General features: G+C 47.1%; 23 non-coding genes and 10 pseudogenes across 23 annotated transcripts; all 33 read left to right on the top strand.

Moving 5' to 3' along the window:
* The first annotated feature begins 74 nt into the window (after positions 1-74).
* Positions 75-193, top strand: LOC138459968 (5S ribosomal RNA). The gene has a single exon (XR_011262747.1). It is a non-coding gene; the product is annotated as a 5S ribosomal RNA (ribosomal RNA).
* A 106-nt stretch (positions 194-299) lies between these two features.
* Positions 300-408, top strand: LOC138456949 (5S ribosomal RNA; annotated as a pseudogene).
* A 463-nt stretch (positions 409-871) lies between these two features.
* Positions 872-990, top strand: LOC138464626 (5S ribosomal RNA). Its single transcript, XR_011267204.1, has one exon. It is a non-coding gene; the product is annotated as a 5S ribosomal RNA (ribosomal RNA).
* Positions 991-1,096: 106 nt separating this feature from the next.
* LOC138464861 (5S ribosomal RNA) lies at positions 1,097-1,215 on the top strand. The gene has a single exon (XR_011267437.1). It is a non-coding gene; the product is annotated as a 5S ribosomal RNA (ribosomal RNA).
* Positions 1,216-1,321: 106 nt separating this feature from the next.
* On the top strand, positions 1,322-1,440 carry LOC138461086 (5S ribosomal RNA). The gene has a single exon (XR_011263725.1). It is a non-coding gene; the product is annotated as a 5S ribosomal RNA (ribosomal RNA).
* A 106-nt stretch (positions 1,441-1,546) lies between these two features.
* LOC138458624 (5S ribosomal RNA) lies at positions 1,547-1,655 on the top strand (annotated as a pseudogene).
* A 463-nt stretch (positions 1,656-2,118) lies between these two features.
* LOC138463392 (5S ribosomal RNA) lies at positions 2,119-2,237 on the top strand. The gene has a single exon (XR_011265978.1). It is a non-coding gene; the product is annotated as a 5S ribosomal RNA (ribosomal RNA).
* Positions 2,238-2,343: 106 nt separating this feature from the next.
* Positions 2,344-2,462, top strand: LOC138454265 (5S ribosomal RNA). The gene has a single exon (XR_011260950.1). It is a non-coding gene; the product is annotated as a 5S ribosomal RNA (ribosomal RNA).
* A 106-nt stretch (positions 2,463-2,568) lies between these two features.
* On the top strand, positions 2,569-2,687 carry LOC138455538 (5S ribosomal RNA; annotated as a pseudogene).
* Positions 2,688-2,793: 106 nt separating this feature from the next.
* LOC138457620 (5S ribosomal RNA) lies at positions 2,794-2,902 on the top strand (annotated as a pseudogene).
* Positions 2,903-3,365: 463 nt separating this feature from the next.
* LOC138462743 (5S ribosomal RNA) lies at positions 3,366-3,484 on the top strand. Its single transcript, XR_011265337.1, has one exon. It is a non-coding gene; the product is annotated as a 5S ribosomal RNA (ribosomal RNA).
* Positions 3,485-3,590: 106 nt separating this feature from the next.
* LOC138453949 (5S ribosomal RNA) lies at positions 3,591-3,709 on the top strand. The gene has a single exon (XR_011260648.1). It is a non-coding gene; the product is annotated as a 5S ribosomal RNA (ribosomal RNA).
* A 106-nt stretch (positions 3,710-3,815) lies between these two features.
* LOC138454526 (5S ribosomal RNA) lies at positions 3,816-3,934 on the top strand. Its single transcript, XR_011261199.1, has one exon. It is a non-coding gene; the product is annotated as a 5S ribosomal RNA (ribosomal RNA).
* A 106-nt stretch (positions 3,935-4,040) lies between these two features.
* LOC138459955 (5S ribosomal RNA) lies at positions 4,041-4,159 on the top strand. Its single transcript, XR_011262735.1, has one exon. It is a non-coding gene; the product is annotated as a 5S ribosomal RNA (ribosomal RNA).
* Positions 4,160-4,265: 106 nt separating this feature from the next.
* LOC138457607 (5S ribosomal RNA) lies at positions 4,266-4,374 on the top strand (annotated as a pseudogene).
* A 106-nt stretch (positions 4,375-4,480) lies between these two features.
* Positions 4,481-4,589, top strand: LOC138456948 (5S ribosomal RNA; annotated as a pseudogene).
* Positions 4,590-5,052: 463 nt separating this feature from the next.
* LOC138461374 (5S ribosomal RNA) lies at positions 5,053-5,171 on the top strand. The gene has a single exon (XR_011263990.1). It is a non-coding gene; the product is annotated as a 5S ribosomal RNA (ribosomal RNA).
* Positions 5,172-5,277: 106 nt separating this feature from the next.
* LOC138463750 (5S ribosomal RNA) lies at positions 5,278-5,396 on the top strand. Its single transcript, XR_011266336.1, has one exon. It is a non-coding gene; the product is annotated as a 5S ribosomal RNA (ribosomal RNA).
* A 106-nt stretch (positions 5,397-5,502) lies between these two features.
* LOC138455176 (5S ribosomal RNA) lies at positions 5,503-5,621 on the top strand. Its single transcript, XR_011261818.1, has one exon. It is a non-coding gene; the product is annotated as a 5S ribosomal RNA (ribosomal RNA).
* A 106-nt stretch (positions 5,622-5,727) lies between these two features.
* LOC138459951 (5S ribosomal RNA) lies at positions 5,728-5,846 on the top strand. Its single transcript, XR_011262730.1, has one exon. It is a non-coding gene; the product is annotated as a 5S ribosomal RNA (ribosomal RNA).
* Positions 5,847-5,952: 106 nt separating this feature from the next.
* Positions 5,953-6,061, top strand: LOC138456947 (5S ribosomal RNA; annotated as a pseudogene).
* Positions 6,062-6,524: 463 nt separating this feature from the next.
* Positions 6,525-6,643, top strand: LOC138464625 (5S ribosomal RNA). Its single transcript, XR_011267203.1, has one exon. It is a non-coding gene; the product is annotated as a 5S ribosomal RNA (ribosomal RNA).
* Positions 6,644-6,749: 106 nt separating this feature from the next.
* Positions 6,750-6,868, top strand: LOC138464859 (5S ribosomal RNA). The gene has a single exon (XR_011267436.1). It is a non-coding gene; the product is annotated as a 5S ribosomal RNA (ribosomal RNA).
* Positions 6,869-6,974: 106 nt separating this feature from the next.
* On the top strand, positions 6,975-7,093 carry LOC138461083 (5S ribosomal RNA). Its single transcript, XR_011263723.1, has one exon. It is a non-coding gene; the product is annotated as a 5S ribosomal RNA (ribosomal RNA).
* A 106-nt stretch (positions 7,094-7,199) lies between these two features.
* On the top strand, positions 7,200-7,308 carry LOC138458623 (5S ribosomal RNA; annotated as a pseudogene).
* Positions 7,309-7,771: 463 nt separating this feature from the next.
* LOC138463391 (5S ribosomal RNA) lies at positions 7,772-7,890 on the top strand. The gene has a single exon (XR_011265977.1). It is a non-coding gene; the product is annotated as a 5S ribosomal RNA (ribosomal RNA).
* Positions 7,891-7,996: 106 nt separating this feature from the next.
* On the top strand, positions 7,997-8,115 carry LOC138454264 (5S ribosomal RNA). The gene has a single exon (XR_011260949.1). It is a non-coding gene; the product is annotated as a 5S ribosomal RNA (ribosomal RNA).
* Positions 8,116-8,221: 106 nt separating this feature from the next.
* LOC138455537 (5S ribosomal RNA) lies at positions 8,222-8,340 on the top strand (annotated as a pseudogene).
* Positions 8,341-8,446: 106 nt separating this feature from the next.
* On the top strand, positions 8,447-8,555 carry LOC138457619 (5S ribosomal RNA; annotated as a pseudogene).
* Positions 8,556-9,018: 463 nt separating this feature from the next.
* Positions 9,019-9,137, top strand: LOC138461373 (5S ribosomal RNA). Its single transcript, XR_011263989.1, has one exon. It is a non-coding gene; the product is annotated as a 5S ribosomal RNA (ribosomal RNA).
* Positions 9,138-9,243: 106 nt separating this feature from the next.
* Positions 9,244-9,362, top strand: LOC138453948 (5S ribosomal RNA). Its single transcript, XR_011260647.1, has one exon. It is a non-coding gene; the product is annotated as a 5S ribosomal RNA (ribosomal RNA).
* Positions 9,363-9,468: 106 nt separating this feature from the next.
* Positions 9,469-9,587, top strand: LOC138454525 (5S ribosomal RNA). Its single transcript, XR_011261198.1, has one exon. It is a non-coding gene; the product is annotated as a 5S ribosomal RNA (ribosomal RNA).
* A 106-nt stretch (positions 9,588-9,693) lies between these two features.
* Positions 9,694-9,812, top strand: LOC138459949 (5S ribosomal RNA). Its single transcript, XR_011262728.1, has one exon. It is a non-coding gene; the product is annotated as a 5S ribosomal RNA (ribosomal RNA).
* The last annotated feature ends 9 nt before the right edge of the window (positions 9,813-9,821 follow it).

Raw genomic sequence — 9,821 nt, 5'->3', positions numbered from 1 at the left:
TTCTCAATTGCCTTTCAAAACTGCAAGGTCTAGCTGACTAGATGCTTAAAAGTACAAAACTCACTAGGCCCAGAGCCTACGGCCACACCACACTGATTGCGCCCGATCTCGTCTGATCTCGGAAGCTAAGCAGTGTCGGGCCTAGTTAGTACCTGGATGGGAGACCACCTGGGAATACCAGGTGCTGTAGGCTTTTTTGTACTCCAAGTTCAGGAAGTGAGCCATTTCACAATTGCCTTTCAAAACTGCAAGGTCTAGCCGACTAGATGCTTAAAAGTACAAAACTCACTAGGCCCAGAGCCTACGGCCACACCACACTGAATGCGCCCGATCTCGGAAGCTAAGCAGGGTCGGGCCTAGTTAGTACCTGGATGGGAGACTGCCTGGGAATACCAGGTGCTGTAGGCTTTTTTGTGCTCCATGATTAGTAATTGCGCAACTTCTCAATTATTTTTCAAATTTGGTATGTTTCCAAAATAATTGTATCCCGTTTTATAGCGGAAATGTTGGACAACATCATGAGGGCTGGAGCTACCTTTTTACATAGAATTAGCATACAGGTAGTGTGTTCATGGGTAATAAATCGACTTTCACATGTAATGCAGTACAGAGAATATTGAGTCCTTCAAGAGGCATGAAAGAAACCCATTATTGTGTTGATTGTTCTCTCCACCTCCCTGCAACAGACACAGGATGGATGAATTAAAGTTATCCTACCAGACATAGGAGTCCTGAATGGGCCCACCAGTCTTATATATCTCGCCTGATCGAGCCTGATCGAGCGATGAGCGTGGTATCATGTTGCAAGTGGCTGCATGGCTTAGCTTACTAAATGCAAATGCATAAGAGTAATATTCTTAGCATTCCTAGAGCCTACGGCCACACCACACTGAATGCACCCGATCTTGTCTGATCTCGGAAGTTAAGCAGTGTCAGGCCTAGTTAGTACCTGGATGGGAGACCGCCTGGGAATACCAGGTGCTGTAGGCTTTTTTGTGCTCCAAGTTCAGGAAGTGAGCCCTTTCTCAATTGCCTTTTAAAACTGCAAGGTCTAGCCGACTAGATGCTTAAAAGTACAAAACTCACTAAGCCCAGAGCCTAAGGCCACACCACACTGAATGCGCCTGATCTCGTCTGATCTCAGAAGCTAAGCAGTGTCGGGCCTAGTTAGTACCTGGATGGGAGACCGCCTGGGAATACCAGGTGCTGTAGGCTTTTTTGTACTCCAAGTTCAGGAAGTGAGCCATTTCTCAATTGCCTTTCAAAACTGCAAGGTCTAGCCGACTAGATGCTTAAAAGTACAAAACTCACAAGGCCCAGAGCCTACGGCCACACCACACTGAATGCGCCCGATCTCGTCTGATCTCGGAAGCTAAGCAGTGTCGGGCCTTGTTAGTACCTGGATGGGAGACCGCCTGGGAATACCAGGTGCTGTAGGCTTTTTTGTGCCCCAAGTTCAGGAAGTGAGCCATTTCACAATTGCCTTTCAAAACTGCAAGGTCTAGCCGACTAGATGATTAAAAGTACAAAACTCATAAGGCCCAGAGCCTACGGCCACACCACACTGAATGCGTCTGATCTCGGAAGCTAAGCAGTGTAGGGCCTCGTTAGTACCTGGATGGGAGACTGCCTGGGAATACCAGGTGCTGTAGGCTTTTTTGTGCTCCATGATTAGTAATTGCGCAACTTCTCAATTATTTTTCAAATTTGGTATGTTTCCAAAATAATTGTATCCCGTTTTATAGCGGAAATGTTGGACAACATCATGAGGGCTGGAGCTACCTTTTTACATAGAATTAGCATACAGGTAGTGTGTTCATGGGTAATAAATCGACTTTCACATGTAATGCAGTACAGAGAATATTGAGTCCTTCAAGAGGCATGAAAGAAAACCATTATTGTGTTGATTGTTCTCTCCACCTCCCTGCAACAGACACAGGATGGATGAATTAAAGTTATCCTACCAGACATAGGAGTCCTGAATGGGCCCACCAGTCTTATATATCTCGCCTGATCGAGCCTGATCGAGCGATGAGCGTGGTATCATGTTGCAAGTGGCTGCATGGCTTAGCTTACTAAATGCAAATGCATAAGAGTAATATTCTTAGCATTCCTAGAGCCTACGGCCACACCACACTGAATGCACCCGATCTCGTCTGATCTCGGAAGTTAAGCAGTGTCAGGCCTAGTTAGTACCTGGATGGGAGACTGCCTGGGAATACCAGGTGCTGTAGGCTTTTTTGTGCTCCAAGTTCAGGAAGTGAGCCCTTTCTCAATTGCCTTTTAAAACTGCAAGGTCTAGCCGACTAGATGCTTAAAAGTACAAAACTCACAAGACCCAGAGCATACGGCCACACCACACTGAATGTGCCCGATCTCGTCTGATCTCGGAAGCTAAGCAGTGTCGGGCCTCGTTAGTACCTGGATGGGAGACCGCCTGGGAATACCAGGTGCTGTAGGCTTTTTTGTGCTCCAAGTTCAGGAAGTGAGCCATTTCTCAATTGCCTTTCAAAACTGCAAGGTCTAGCTGACTAGATGCTTAAAAGTACAAAACTCACTAGGCCCAGAGACTACGGACACACCACACTGATTGCGCCCAATCTCGTCTGATCTCGGAAGCTAAGCAGTGTCGGGCCTAGTTAGTACCTGGATGGGAGACCACCTGGGAATACCAGGTGCTGTAGGCTTTTTTGTGCTCCAAGTTCAGGAAGTGAGCCATTTCACAATTGCCTTTCAAAACTGCAAGGTCTAGCCGACTAGATGCTTAAAAGTACAAAACTCACTAGGCCCAGAGCCTACGGCCACACCACACTGAATGCACCCGATCTCGGAAGCTAAGCAGGGTCGGGCCTAGTTAGTACGTGGATGGGAGACTGCCTGGGAATACCAGGTGCTGTAGGCTTTTTTGTGCTCCATGATTAGTAATTGCACAACTTCTCAATTATTTTTCAAATTTGGTATGTTTCCAAAATAATTGTATCCCGTTTTATAGCGGAAATGTTGGACAACATCATGAGGGCTGGAGCTACCTTTTTACATAGAATTAGCATACAGGTAGTGTGTTCATGGGTAATAAATCGACTTTCACATGTAATGCAGTACAGAGAATATTGAGTCCTTCAAGAGGCATGAAAGAAACCCATTATTGTGTTGATTGTTCTCTCCACCTCCCTGCAACAGACACAGGATGGATGAATTAAAGTTATCCTACCAGACATAGGAGTCCTGAATGGGCCCACCAGTCTTATATATCTCGCCTGATCGAGCCTGATCGAGCGATGAGCGTGGTATCATGTTGCAAGTGGCTGCATGGCTTAGCTTACTAAATGCAAATGCATAAGAGTAATATTCTTAGCATTTCTAGAGCCTACGGCTACACCACACTGAATGCACCCGATCTCGTCTGATCTCGGAAGTTAAGCAGTGTCAGGCCTAGTTAGTACCTGGATGGGAGACCGCCTGGGAATACCAGGTGCTGTAGGCTTTTTTGTGCTCCAAGTTCAGGAAGTGAGCCCTTTCTCAATTGCCTTTTAAAACTGCAAGGTCTAGCCGACTAGATGCTTAAAAGTACAAAACTCACTAGGCCCAGAGCCTACGGCCACACCACACTGAATGCGCCTGATCTCGTCTGATCTCAGAAGCTAAGCAGTGTCGGGCCTAGTTAATACCTGGATGGGAGACTACCTGGGAATACCAGGTGCTGTAGGCTTTTTTGTACTCCAAGTTCAGGAAGTGAGCCATTTCTCAATTGCCTTTCAAAACTGCAAGGTCTAGCCGACTAGATGCTTAAAAGTACAAAACTCACAAGGCCCAGAGCTTACGGCCACACCACACTGAATGCGCCCGATCTCGTCTGATCTCGGAAGCTAAGCAGTGTCAGGCCTCGTTAGTACCTGGATGGGAGACCGCCTGGGAATACCAGGTGCTGTAGGCTTTTTTGTGCTCCAAGTTCAGGAAGTGAGCCATTTCTCAATTGCCTTTCAAAACTGCAAGGTCTAGCTGACTAGATGCTTAAAAGTACAAAACTCACTAGGCCCAGAGCCTACGGCCACACCACACTGATTGCGCCCGATCTCGTCTGATCTCGGAAGCTAAGCAGTGTCGGGCCTAGTTAGTACCTGGATGGGAGACCACCTGGGAATACCAGGTGCTGTAGGCTTTTTTGTGCTCCAAGTTCAGGAAGTGAGCCATTTCACAATTGCCTTTCAAAACTGCAAGGTCTAGCCGACTAGATGCTTAAAAGTACAAAACTCACAAGGCCCAGAGCCTACGGCCACACCACACTGAATGCGTCCGATCTCGGAAGCTAAGCAGTGTCGGGCCTCGTTAGTACCTGGATGGGAGACCGCCTGGGAATACCAGGTGCTGTAGGCGTTTTTGTACTCCAAGTTCAGGAAGTGAGCCATTTCACAATTGCCTTTCAAAACTGCAAGGTCTAGCCGACTAGATGCTTAAAAGTACAAAACTCACTAGGCCCAGAGCCTACGGCCACACCACACTGAATGCGCCCGATCTCGGAAGCTAAGCAGGGTCGGGCCTAGTTAGTACCTGGATGGGAGACTGCCTGGGAATACCAGGTGCTGTAGGCTTTTTTGTGCTCCATGATTAGTAATTGCGCAACTTCTCAATTATTTTTCAAATTTGGTATGTTTCCAAAATAATTGTATACCGTTTTATAGCGGAAATGTTGGACAACATCATGAGGGCTGGAGCTACCTTTTTACATAGAATTAGCATACAGGTAGTGTGTTCATGGGTAATAAATCGACGTTCACATGTAATGCAGTACAGAGAATATTGAGTCCTTCAAGAGGCATGAAAGAAAACCATTACTGTGTTGATTGTTCTCTCCACCTCCCTGCAACAGACACAGGATGGATGAATTAAAGTTATCCTACCAGACATAGGAGTCCTGAATGGGCCCACCAGTCTTATATATCTCGCCTGAATGAGCCTGATCGAGCGATGAGCGTGGTATCATGTTGCAAGTTGCTGCATGGCTTAGCTTACTAAATGCAAATGCATAAGAGTAATATTCTTAGCATTCCTAGAGCCTACGGCCACACCACACTGAATGCACCCGATCTCGTCTGATCTCGGAAGTTAAGCAGTGTCAGGCCTAGTTAGTACCTGGATGGGAGACCGCCTGGGAATACCAGGTGCTGTAGGCTTTTTTGTGCTCCAAGTTCAGGAAGTGAGCCCTTTCTCAATTGCCTTTTAAAACTGCAAGGTCTAGCCGACTAGATGCTTAAAAGTACAAAACTCACTAGGCCCAGAGCCTACGGCCACACCACACTGAATGCGCCTGATCTCGTCTGATCTCGGAAGCTAAGCAGTGTCGGGCCTCGTTAGTACCTGGATGGGAGACCGCCTGGGAATACCAGGTGCTGTAGGCTTTTTTGTGCTCCAAGTTCAGGAAGTGAGCCATTTCTCAATTGCCTTTCAAAACTGCAAGGTCTAGCTGACTAGATGCTTAAAAGTACAAAACTCACAAGGCCCAGAGCCTGCGGCCACACCACACTGAATGCGCCCCATCTCGTCTGATCTCGGAAGCTAAGCAGTGTCGGGCCTCGTTAGTACCTGGATGGGAGACCGCCTGGGAATACCAGGTGCTGTAGGCTTTTTTGTGCTCCAAGTTCAGGAAGTGAGCCATTTCTCAATTGCCTTTCAAAACTGCAAGGTCTAGCTGACTAGATGCTTAAAAGTACAAAACTCACTAGGCCCAGAGCCTACGGCCACACCACACTGATTGCGCCCGATCTCGTCTGATCTCGGAAGCTAAGCAGTGTCGGGCCTAGTTAGTACCTGGATGGGAGACCACCTGGGAATACCAGGTGCTGTAGGCTTTTTTGTACTCCAAGTTCAGGAAGTGAGCCATTTCACAATTGCCTTTCAAAACTGCAAGGTCTAGCCGACTAGATGCTTAAAAGTACAAAACTCACTAGGCCCAGAGCCTACGGCCACACCACACTGAATGCGCCCGATCTCGGAAGCTAAGCAGGGTCGGGCCTAGTTAGTACCTGGATGGGAGACTGCCTGGGAATACCAGGTGCTGTAGGCTTTTTTGTGCTCCATGATTAGTAATTGCGCAACTTCTCAATTATTTTTCAAATTTGGTATGTTTCCAAAATAATTGTATCCCGTTTTATAGCGGAAATGTTGGACAACATCATGAGGGCTGGAGCTACCTTTTTACATAGAATTAGCATACAGGTAGTGTGTTCATGGGTAATAAATCGACTTTCACATGTAATGCAGTACAGAGAATATTGAGTCCTTCAAGAGGCATGAAAGAAACCCATTATTGTGTTGATTGTTCTCTCCACCTCCCTGCAACAGACACAGGATGGATGAATTAAAGTTATCCTACCAGACATAGGAGTCCTGAATGGGCCCACCAGTCTTATATATCTCGCCTGATCGAGCCTGATCGAGCGATGAGCGTGGTATCATGTTGCAAGTGGCTGCATGGCTTAGCTTACTAAATGCAAATGCATAAGAGTAATATTCTTAGCATTCCTAGAGCCTACGGCCACACCACACTGAATGCACCCGATCTTGTCTGATCTCGGAAGTTAAGCAGTGTCAGGCCTAGTTAGTACCTGGATGGGAGACCGCCTGGGAATACCAGGTGCTGTAGGCTTTTTTGTGCTCCAAGTTCAGGAAGTGAGCCCTTTCTCAATTGCCTTTTAAAACTGCAAGGTCTAGCCGACTAGATGCTTAAAAGTACAAAACTCACTAAGCCCAGAGCCTAAGGCCACACCACACTGAATGCGCCTGATCTCGTCTGATCTCAGAAGCTAAGCAGTGTCGGGCCTAGTTAGTACCTGGATGGGAGACCGCCTGGGAATACCAGGTGCTGTAGGCTTTTTTGTACTCCAAGTTCAGGAAGTGAGCCATTTCTCAATTGCCTTTCAAAACTGCAAGGTCTAGCCGACTAGATGCTTAAAAGTACAAAACTCACAAGGCCCAGAGCCTACGGCCACACCACACTGAATGCGCCCGATCTCGTCTGATCTCGGAAGCTAAGCAGTGTCGGGCCTTGTTAGTACCTGGATGGGAGACCGCCTGGGAATACCAGGTGCTGTAGGCTTTTTTGTGCCCCAAGTTCAGGAAGTGAGCCATTTCACAATTGCCTTTCAAAACTGCAAGGTCTAGCCGACTAGATGATTAAAAGTACAAAACTCATAAGGCCCAGAGCCTACGGCCACACCACACTGAATGCGTCTGATCTCGGAAGCTAAGCAGTGTAGGGCCTCGTTAGTACCTGGATGGGAGACTGCCTGGGAATACCAGGTGCTGTAGGCTTTTTTGTGCTCCATGATTAGTAATTGCGCAACTTCTCAATTATTTTTCAAATTTGGTATGTTTCCAAAATAATTGTATCCCGTTTTATAGCGGAAATGTTGGACAACATCATGAGGGCTGGAGCTACCTTTTTACATAGAATTAGCATACAGGTAGTGTGTTCATGGGTAATAAATCGACTTTCACATGTAATGCAGTACAGAGAATATTGAGTCCTTCAAGAGGCATGAAAGAAAACCATTATTGTGTTGATTGTTCTCTCCACCTCCCTGCAACAGACACAGGATGGATGAATTAAAGTTATCCTACCAGACATAGGAGTCCTGAATGGGCCCACCAGTCTTATATATCTCGCCTGATCGAGCCTGATCGAGCGATGAGCGTGGTATCATGTTGCAAGTGGCTGCATGGCTTAGCTTACTAAATGCAAATGCATAAGAGTAATATTCTTAGCATTCCTAGAGCCTACGGCCACACCACACTGAATGCACCCGATCTCGTCTGATCTCGGAAGTTAAGCAGTGTCAGGCCTAGTTAGTACCTGGATGGGAGACTGCCTGGGAATACCAGGTGCTGTAGGCTTTTTTGTGCTCCAAGTTCAGGAAGTGAGCCCTTTCTCAATTGCCTTTTAAAACTGCAAGGTCTAGCCGACTAGATGCTTAAAAGTACAAAACTCACAAGACCCAGAGCATACGGCCACACCACACTGAATGTGCCCGATCTCGTCTGATCTCGGAAGCTAAGCAGTGTCGGGCCTCGTTAGTACCTGGATGGGAGACCGCCTGGGAATACCAGGTGCTGTAGGCTTTTTTGTGCTCCAAGTTCAGGAAGTGAGCCATTTCTCAATTGCCTTTCAAAACTGCAAGGTCTAGCTGACTAGATGCTTAAAAGTACAAAACTCACTAGGCCCAGAGACTACGGACACACCACACTGATTGCGCCCAATCTCGTCTGATCTCGGAAGCTAAGCAGTGTCGGGCCTAGTTAGTACCTGGATGGGAGACCACCTGGGAATACCAGGTGCTGTAGGCTTTTTTGTGCTCCAAGTTCAGGAAGTGAGCCATTTCACAATTGCCTTTCAAAACTGCAAGGTCTAGCCGACTAGATGCTTAAAAGTACAAAACTCACTAGGCCCAGAGCCTACGGCCACACCACACTGAATGCACCCGATCTCGGAAGCTAAGCAGGGTCGGGCCTAGTTAGTACGTGGATGGGAGACTGCCTGGGAATACCAGGTGCTGTAGGCTTTTTTGTGCTCCATGATTAGTAATTGCACAACTTCTCAATTATTTTTCAAATTTGGTATGTTTCCAAAATAATTGTATCCCGTTTTATAGCGGAAATGTTGGACAACATCATGAGGGCTGGAGCTACCTTTTTACATAGAATTAGCATACAGGTAGTGTGTTCATGGGTAATAAATCGACTTTCACATGTAATGCAGTACAGAGAATATTGAGTCCTTCAAGAGGCATGAAAGAAACCCATTATTGTGTTGATTGTTCTCTCCACCTCCCTGCAACAGACACAGGATGGATGAATTAAAGTTATCCTACCAGACATAGGAGTCCTGAATGGGCCCACCAGTCTTATATATCTCGCCTGATCGAGCCTGATCGAGCGATGAGCGTGGTATCATGTTGCAAGTGGCTGCATGGCTTAGCTTACTAAATGCAAATGCATAAGAGTAATATTCTTAGCATTTCTAGAGCCTACGGCCACACCACACTGAATGCACCCGATCTCGTCTGATCTCGGAAGTTAAGCAGTGTCAGGCCTAGTTAGTACCTGGATGGGAGACCGCCTGGGAATACCAGGTGCTGTAGGCTTTTTTGTGCTCCAAGTTCAGGAAGTGAGCCCTTTCTCAATTGCCTTTTAAAACTGCAAGGTCTAGCCGACTAGATGCTTAAAAGTACAAAACTCACTAGGCCCAGAGCCTACGGCCACACCACACTGAATGCGCCTGATCTCGTCTGATCTCAGAAGCTAAGCAGTGTCGGGCCTAGTTAATACCTGGATGGGAGACTACCTGGGAATACCAGGTGCTGTAGGCTTTTTTGTACTCCAAGTTCAGGAAGTGAGCCATTTCTCAATTGCCTTTCAAAACTGCAAGGTCTAGCCGACTAGATGCTTAAAAGTACAAAACTCACAAGGCCCAGAGCTTACGGCCACACCACACTGAATGCGCCCGATCTCGTCTGATCTCGGAAGCTAAGCAGTGTCAGGCCTCGTTAGTACCTGGATGGGAGACCGCCTGGGAATACCAGGTGCTGTAGGCTTTTTTGTGCTCCAAGTTCAGGAAGTGAGCCATTTCTCAATTGCCTTTCAAAACTGCAAGGTCTAGCTGACTAGATGCTTAAAAGTACAAAACTCACTAGGCCCAGAGCCTACGGCCACACCACACTGATTGCGCCCGATCTCGTCTGATCTCGGAAGCTAAGCAGTGTCGGGCCTAGTTAGTACCTGGATGGGAGACCACCTGGGAATACCAGGTGCTGTAGGCTTTTTTGTGC

This window comes from Ambystoma mexicanum, chromosome 4p (genome assembly GCF_040938575.1).
Source record: "Ambystoma mexicanum isolate Mex_15411 chromosome 4p, UKY_AmexF1_1, whole genome shotgun sequence".
Classification (NCBI taxonomy): Eukaryota; Metazoa; Chordata; class Amphibia; order Caudata; family Ambystomatidae; genus Ambystoma; species Ambystoma mexicanum.
This window is presented reverse-complemented; position numbering and strand designations above follow the sequence as displayed.